We start from the raw sequence: 8,521 nt of genomic DNA on the forward strand, positions 1-8,521 counted from the left end.
TCTAGTAACATGTCGTGACTTAAACATAAGAACATATTATGGCTAAGGCTACAGTTATACACATCGTAATAATAATATTGAACATCCTGTCTGCTGACAGTCATCAACTCTTCTCTCTAGTTATCCTTGACCAGATGTACCCTGTAGAAACTCATAAGCAGGCCTAAGCATTTAACAGTCTAACTAGACATCCTCTCTCCACTAACATTTCTAATACATGAAGTATCTATCCAATATCTATCTGACTAAAAATATCTAACAAACGTAAAATAAGGAGTGGAACAGAACAGGGTGTTTTCCCTGTTTCGCTGGACTCAGTCTGTGCCTCCTAATCTGAAGCCTACTTAATCTGCTCTGCCTTTTCCCTTGGCACTAGATAGAAACTTGCTGTGTGCAGTTGTCTCCAGCTTCAGCAGTTCTTTTCCTGACTGGTGTATGTTTGAACTGTTTTTGCCTCAAACCTTGTCACTTGCTGTTCTGCCTGCCTGCTCTAACCAGTTCTGATTATTGGTTTTGGCTCTGCCTTGCCTGCCTGCTTACTGGACCAGCCTGAGGCCTCCCTGAGCCCCAAGTGATTATGTTGTGTGGCACGCTGAGAGGGTGGCTTTTGTTTTCCAACCCAGAACCTTTATACTGTGAGGCCACAGCGCTAACCACCATTCCACCATGCCACACAACAGCAAGACAAAAAAGTAAAATATAGTTCCATAGATAGGCAGGCTAAAATGTAATAAATGTCAGCTAAAATGTCAGTGTCTTGCCCAAGGACACTTCAACATGTAGACTGCAGGCACTGAGATTTAAACCTTCAACCTTCCAGTTGGGAGACAACTGCTCTACCCACCGCACTATCGCCTCCCGATAGTGAGGACCGAAGACTGAAGGTCAATACACAGACGCAAACAGATCTAGGAGGGTAAGGCAGTAATCGGTGGTCGAAACAATCCGGGGTCACAACAGGAATCACAAGAAACAAGAATGCTGGAAAGTCTGCATGGGAGTCAAGCACAATCTGGCAGCTTTCCAGTGGAAGGAAAGCTGCTAATGAAGGGGTGAAAACAGGTGAAACCAATGAGTGCTGATTAGAGTAAAGGGACCTCTAGCGGAGTGAGAACAAAACAGGAACTGAAAACAAAATAAAAGCGTGAGACCATAAACCATTGGTTTTAAAAATATTTTTATATATACACCTTTTTACCTTGATTATTACCCATGATTTGCAATGTGACAATGAAAAATTTTACAATCTAGGTCTTATTCCTTTTTTCAAGCTTGGGTCCTCTACCAGAGGCCTGGGAGCTTGAGGGTCCTGTGCAGTAGCTGTTCCTAGGACTGCACTCTTCTGGACAGAGATCTCAGATGTTGTTACTCGGATCTGTTGGAGCCACTCTCCCAGTTTGGGGGTCACAGCCCCCAATGTTCCTATTACCATGGGAACCACTTGTGCCTTCACCTTCCACATCTTTTCAAAATCTTCTTTCAGCTCTTGGTATTTCTGCATGTCGTGGCTAGAATGTGATACAGACTGAATTAATTCAGACAAATCATCCCAATTTAAGGAATCATTTAATATTACAATTATTCTGAACAGAGTAGTAGTCAAACAGGTTAACTAAGCCATCTGGTAATTAGGGAACAGAGAACAGAATCACTCCACCTGCAATGGGATAGATAAAGTATTAAATAAGAAGACTGTCACAGCGCCAGTCAGTCTTGGTCACAAGGTCCAGTCAGTCAGAGCCTGTCTTGGTTGGGGGTCCAGTCAGTCCTGAGTTCGTTCCCCCCGACTTTCACGGTAGCATTCTCATCCTCTCTTCTTCTCCCCTCTAACCCAGCTATCCTAGCCTTTTATCTGCTTGCAGTTACACAACCTTCCACGGCCTGAGCCAGAGACGCAGTTTCATGCCAGCTCCACACCCCTTCTTCCGAGCATTGTCTAAGATGTCCAGTACATGAACTTCTAGGTTGCATTGATCTAGCGCACATTTCTTTTTTCTAAACCTGAACAGAGCACACAAACAATTTACATAAGGCTGCAGCTATGTCCATTCCTCTAAGGAGGAAGTCACTTGGGATGTTTACCCATAAGTTAAACAAGGGGGACACAGCCCAAGATATCCTTGCTTGAGCAAGAGAAGAGAACCAGATCAAGCTTACATAAACACTTAGCTCACCCTTACCTAACTATTACAAATAATATCTATATATGAAGTACATACTGGTCTATTACAATTTACCTCTGGCCTAGTACCTTGTTTATTTTTAACCACTACATGCAGCTTCTCGTGTTCCTTCTTCCTGATGTTGCTATCGATTGGGATTGCTACATTTATCACTACGGCTATCGGAACTGCAGAAAAGTGTGATGAAGCAAGTGGTACCTAAGAAGTACAACAAACTGTCCATGCCTGAGGCCTTAAAGACTGCCAAGCAAAGACTCACAGCCCTGGCCACCTGGCTGAAGAGGTACACCAGGGAAGTTGAAGCCAGGAGAATAAACCGAATGTTCTCCACTGAGCCATCCAAGGTGTACTCTCAGTGGCAAGGTAATAACATGAGAGTAGACCTCTGCACAACATGGAAGGTCCTGTCAGGCATCATAGCAGCTAAGATGGACAGGTACATGGCTCCATAAATGAGCAGGGCCCAGAAAGGAATTGGTAGTAACACCAGAGGAGCAAAGCACCAGCAAAACCACCACCAGGTTGATAAAGTAGTCACTTGAGACTGCAAGGCCAGACATACCAGCCTGTGCTCTGCCTGGATTGACTACAAGAAAGCATATGACTCAATACCTCACAAATGGCTCCTGGAAGACAAGGAAGCTCCTTACAATGCACAGCAGGTCTCACTCCAAATCCAGCATCTTGAGACTGTACACTAAGTGGAAGGAAGGAGCCCAAGGATTAGTGAGTGTCAGAGCCACTATCCAGGATAAAGCAACAAAGATCCATGACTACATCAGGAAGATGGCCCCGAGTGATGACGTGCTTAGTGAATACTTCAGGCAGCATAAACCAGAGGAACAAGGGAAGGAAGAGCAGGAACCGTCATGGAAGGACAAACCTCTGCACGGTATGTACCACTGTCAGATAGAAGAAGTGGCTGATATAAAAAAAATCCTACCAGTGGCTGGACAAAGCTGGACTGAAAGACAGCACAGAGGCACTAATCCTGGCAGCACAGGAACAGGCTCTAAGCACAAGATCAATAGAGGCAGGGGGCTACCATACCAGGCAGGACCCCAGGTGCAGGCTGTGCAAAGATGCCCCTGAGACAATCCAGCACATAACAGCAGGGTGCAAGATGCTAGCAGGCAGGACATACATGAAACGCCATAACCAAGTGGTTAGCATAGTGTACAGAAACATCTGTGCCGAGTACAGGCTGGAAGTCCCAAAGTCAAAATGGGATACACCTCCAAAGGTGGTTGAGAATGACCAAGCTAAGATCCTGTGGGACTTCCAGATACAAACTGGTAATGGCCAACCCACCGGACATAGTACTGGTGAATAAACAGAAAAAGGCCATAGTGATAGATGTAGCAATCCCAAGTGATAGCAACATCAGGAAGAAGGAACATGAGAAGCTCAGGGGTGTTCCCCATGGTAATAGGAACATTGGGGCTGCGACCCCCAAACTGGGAGAGTGGCTGCAACAGATCCCAGGAACAACATCTGAGATCTCTGTCCAGAAGAGTGCATTCCTAGGAACAGCTAAGATACTGCGCAGGACCCTCAAGCTCCTAGGCCTCTGGTAGAGGACCCGAGCTCAAGTCTAGTATGGTGTTACCATACTAGACTGTGATGCCAGTAGTGAGGATGCTCTCTACCAGTCCTCTATAACCCTGGGTGAGAGGGCAATGGTTCAACGCAGCTTTTCTGAGCTGCCTGATAAAGTATAGCCCCTGCTGGGCTTTCTTCACTGTAGCAGCTGTGTTCAGTGACCAGCTCAGGTCAGATGTCAGCTGCGGGCCCAGGAGCTTGTGGCTGTCAGCCCTCTCCACTTCAGACCTTTGATGGTCAGAGGCAGCAGAGGGGAGGGGTTCTTCCTGAAGTCTACTATTATTTCTTTTGTCTTGTTTATGTTGAGGATGAGGTCATTCTCCTCTCCACAAACAAGAATGTCGTTCACCAAGCTTCTGCAACCTGACTCGTCTCCCCTCTTGATGAGGCCCAGAATAGTGGTGTCATCAGCATATTTAATGATGATGGTGTTGTCATGGTTGAAGACACAGTTGTGGATGTACAGGGTGAAGAGTTTGGGGCTGAGACAGCAGCCCTGCGGCGAGCCTGTGCTGATTGTGACCTCAACAGACACCCACCCTCCCATTCTAACTACCTGTGGTCTTTCAGTCAGGAAGTCCAGAATCCAGTTACAAGTGGGAGTCGGGACACCGAGGTCTGTCATCTTCTCAATCAGCCTGCCCGGGCGAATGGTGTTGAATGCAGAACTGTAATCCAGGAAGAGCATTCTAACATATGTTCTGCTGCTGTCCAGGTGTTTCAGGTTGAGGAATAAAGCCAGAGCTACCGCGTTATCCGCTGATCTATTGGGGTGATAGGCAAACTGGAGGGTCTCCAGTGTCCAGGACCATGTGGTTAATGTGTGTGAGGAGCAGTTTCTCTAAGCACTTCATGGCCACAGATGTGAGCACCACTGGCCTGAAGTCATTCAGAGTTGATGTGTCTGATGTCTTAAGGACCGGTGCAAGGACACACTTCTATTGAGACACAGTTTTGGCAGTTTATTCTGACCACCAGAAGGTGGCGTAACAGACTCAGGAAAATGCGAGGAACTGCTGCTTGGGTTAAGGACAGCGTGAAGATGTCTGCATACACACTAGCTAGTTGATCCCCACAGACTTTCAGAACTCTTGGGGAGACACCATCTGGTCCCACAGCCTTATGGGGATTCACCTGTCTCAGGGCCTTCAGGACCTGTGGGTGTCACCTGAAAAGTAGTGTCCCCGAGTTGCAGGGTGATCTTGAGAGGGTGTCTGTGTTCATCCTGTCAAACCTTGCATAGAAGTTGTTGAGGCTGTCCGGGAGGGTCACGTCTCGGGAGGCTGTGATTGTTGATTTATTCCTGTAGTTTGTGTGCTTTTTTTCTGAGATTGGCTTTTATGTTACATACTACACATATATTTTTATGTAAAGTCGATCTGAAAATGAACAGATATAATGCAGTAAAGGATACATTTTTTTTTGCATGTAGTGCAGTTGAAGTAGAAAATAAGTTACTTTCCCCCACTCACTGCACGCTTCTATTGAGACACAGTTTTGGCAGTTCATTCTGACCAACAGCACAGATTTTAAATGTATGCAAACATTACAAACCCATTTTTATGAGTCAGAGAATGGAAACCATTCATCTAGCAGGTGACTTATGGTCTTATATTTTCATAAATGCCTGTTGTAAATTCCTCTGCTGAAAGTATCATATGGTTTTCTACTTGTAGGTGAAAGCAGGGTGTGTTCTGTTCAAGCTAAGCCTGCATTCCTGTTAGACATCTGAAGAATAAACACTCTTTTCCACAGTGCACCAGAGTTTGTATAAAGGTGTACACTTCTAAAACATAGGCAGCTGTGGCTCAGGAGGTAGAGTGGGTCATCTCCTAACTGGAATATTAGCACTTCGAGTCCCACCTTGTCCAGTCTATGTGTCAAAGTGTCCTTGAGCAAGACACTGAATCCCCAGTTGCTCCTGGTGATGGCACTGGTATCTGGACTTGGGGGTGTAAATGGGCAAATAGCATGAAAATGCTTGGAGTGTGTTACAATGTACAAGTATAAAACTATTTAAAGTCCACTCTCTGCCTTCAGAGCCCATTTCTGAACCTCTTGTTTATTTTACTGCTTTGAATGTTTTTTGTCTTGACCTGTATGAACCTGCTTTTGACTGATAACACTGACTCAGTTTAAACTTTGATAGAGCTAATAAGAGCAACATGAGGCTGTCTTCACGTTCATCAAGAAAAGAAAGTCGCCAGAAGTCTAAAAAGCAAAAGCTGACATTTCCTCCAGTTTATTGTTTGGCTGATATTAATCTGAATTCACTTGTTGTATACTCCCTTATGTCACCGTCATCCCCAGGTGAGTGTGTTAGTGATAGAAGTGAGCTGTGTGTTCTGCTGTACCACACTCTGACAGAGATGGTGTCCTCTCACTGCTGCTGCAGCAGCTCATCATGGCTCAAACAGAGAAGCTGTCAACAGGTGGGAATACTTGGTTTTAATGCATCTGTACAAATGCAGCTGCTGCTGTTAGCGTGATGCTGCAGTGTAGCGATCACATCCAAAAGCCTTCTGGGCAAACAGATCAGATTCTTTGGTGACATGAGAAGAAGGTGCCTCACACATTCTCAGCATTCAGTCTAAAGAAATGCACACAAATAGTTGTTTACACTAAGACGATGACTCATTCATGACTTTCCATCTGGATTCATAATCAAATATTATACCACATGCACAGTTTATCTCTACAATAGAAAAAAAGCGACATTTTATTTGGATTATTGTAAGTAAAATGCCAACAAGACGATCACACTCACACAGTGGTAACACATTCTCACCCAGTGTATGCTGCCCAGTACAACCAGTCTGATCTACAGCGCACTGAGCAGTAGTTTTACAGATAGAATCTTCTGATAACAAACAAATAAATAAAATTTGGGAATTTTTTTGTTTTCTATCAAGGTGTGACAAAAAGCATCAAAGTTTTTGAAGGGTTTAGTCTTTTTTTGTTGTAATATGCAGTATAAAATCAGTTTACACAAAAATAATGACAGTATTCAGCATTACCAAATTATGTTTTACTAAAAACAGTGATAAACACTGGTACCCCACACACCACACACTTCTTCCCACATACAGGGGAAGAATGTTCAGCAAAGTTTCTCCCGCTCATCTTTCAAACAGCTAAACATGTTCTGTCTAGTATGAAAAGGAAAGTTCAAAGCATGTTGCTTTAAATCGCAGTATGAATGCCATTAACATCAACATGGCTATAAAGTAAATGTGTGTATATACAGTAAGTATAGTGTATGTGTGTGTGTGTGTTGGGGGGGATCCACCACCACCAAAATTCCACATACAGGATTAGAAATTAATATCATTTGACTGACAGACAACAGCTCAGACAACTTTAGAAATGTTTTCTGTAGATATAAAAGGCATATTTACATCAGTGATGCATGCAACCATTTGAAATCACTCTGTGACTAATATGGGTGTGTTTACATGCATGTAAGTAACCCAGTTATAATCACTAATCCAAGTGTTTAGAAACCTAAGCCAGAGTACCCAGAGAGGATCCACACAGCCACAGGGAGAACATGCAAACCCTGGGTCAGCCAGGCCTCGAACCCTAAACCTTCTTGCAGTGAGGTGACAATGCTAACTAATGTGCTGCTGTGCCACCTGTTTCAGTTTCTGGTGAAATTGTGTCTCTAATATTCTGACCCTCTCTTATATGTAGTTTGGGAGGGCAAAAATATAGAGGACCCTCTGAATATAATGTAGTCCAGTACAACACAACTATGACCTCAAAAATAAACTAGAATTGAATTTATACATTTATGACAATTTCCCCAAAAACTGAAACATTTTGAGCATAAACACAGATCTTAAGGTGGAAATGTTGCATTGAAGGGCATACAACTGTACAAGTGTACCTAATAAATGAGTGTACACAAGGTTTAAACACACACACAGCTTTCCAGGGAATGATCTCTAAATGGTCCTTCTCATCTTATAGCCACATTGTCAAGATCCTAACGCTAGAACAGCCATCATTATGCACAACCATTACACACAGCTACAGCTATTTATAGAGCACTGCAATTTAATCGTGGATCTATAAAGGCTTATTGCCAGGCCAGTGATGTCTCAATCACCATTAAACAAACATGAATTGATCAGCTAGCCCCAGACCCGTGCATGTAACCAGGTATCCCTGACACAACCTCTATAGAACAAGCTAGGCCGAACTTTGTTTGGGCCTACTCCTGCTGTTTCTCCCGTCATGTGTACACTCTCCTCCTGGACAAGGTACCCAGCCTCCTCAGCTACCTCACTTGTTGCAATAAAATCTGTAGTTCTGGCCTCTGTAGAGCCAGGATCTGTTCTCAGTGCTGTTCTTAAACAGATTTTTTTCCTTTGAAGGCAGATCAGTTTTAGTGATTTCAGCATTAATAAAGTTATTTACAGCTTTAATGATCTCGGCTTCCTTTAGTGAATCAAGCCTACCTGGTTTTTGGAATACTATTGGTTTCTGTTTTTTGCTTCAATAAAGAAATTCCTTGGAACTGGTTTACTCTGACCTGTTTACACCGACTCTCAACTGGACATGACCCATCTGGCCAAATTTCAGCCTGTCTGACCACTTTCATTACTGCTACCACATGTCTCACCCCAATTCGTGGTTGCCCAGCACCAACTTCCAAAAGAGTGATTGGCCCTAACTCCATCTGTCCTAGCTGCCCAAACCATGATTGCCCCAAATTTCTATTTTCTGCTACT

The sequence above is a fragment of the Monopterus albus genome, unplaced genomic scaffold (assembly GCF_001952655.1).
Source record: "Monopterus albus unplaced genomic scaffold, M_albus_1.0 scaffold472.1, whole genome shotgun sequence".
Taxonomy (NCBI): Eukaryota; Metazoa; Chordata; class Actinopteri; order Synbranchiformes; family Synbranchidae; genus Monopterus; species Monopterus albus.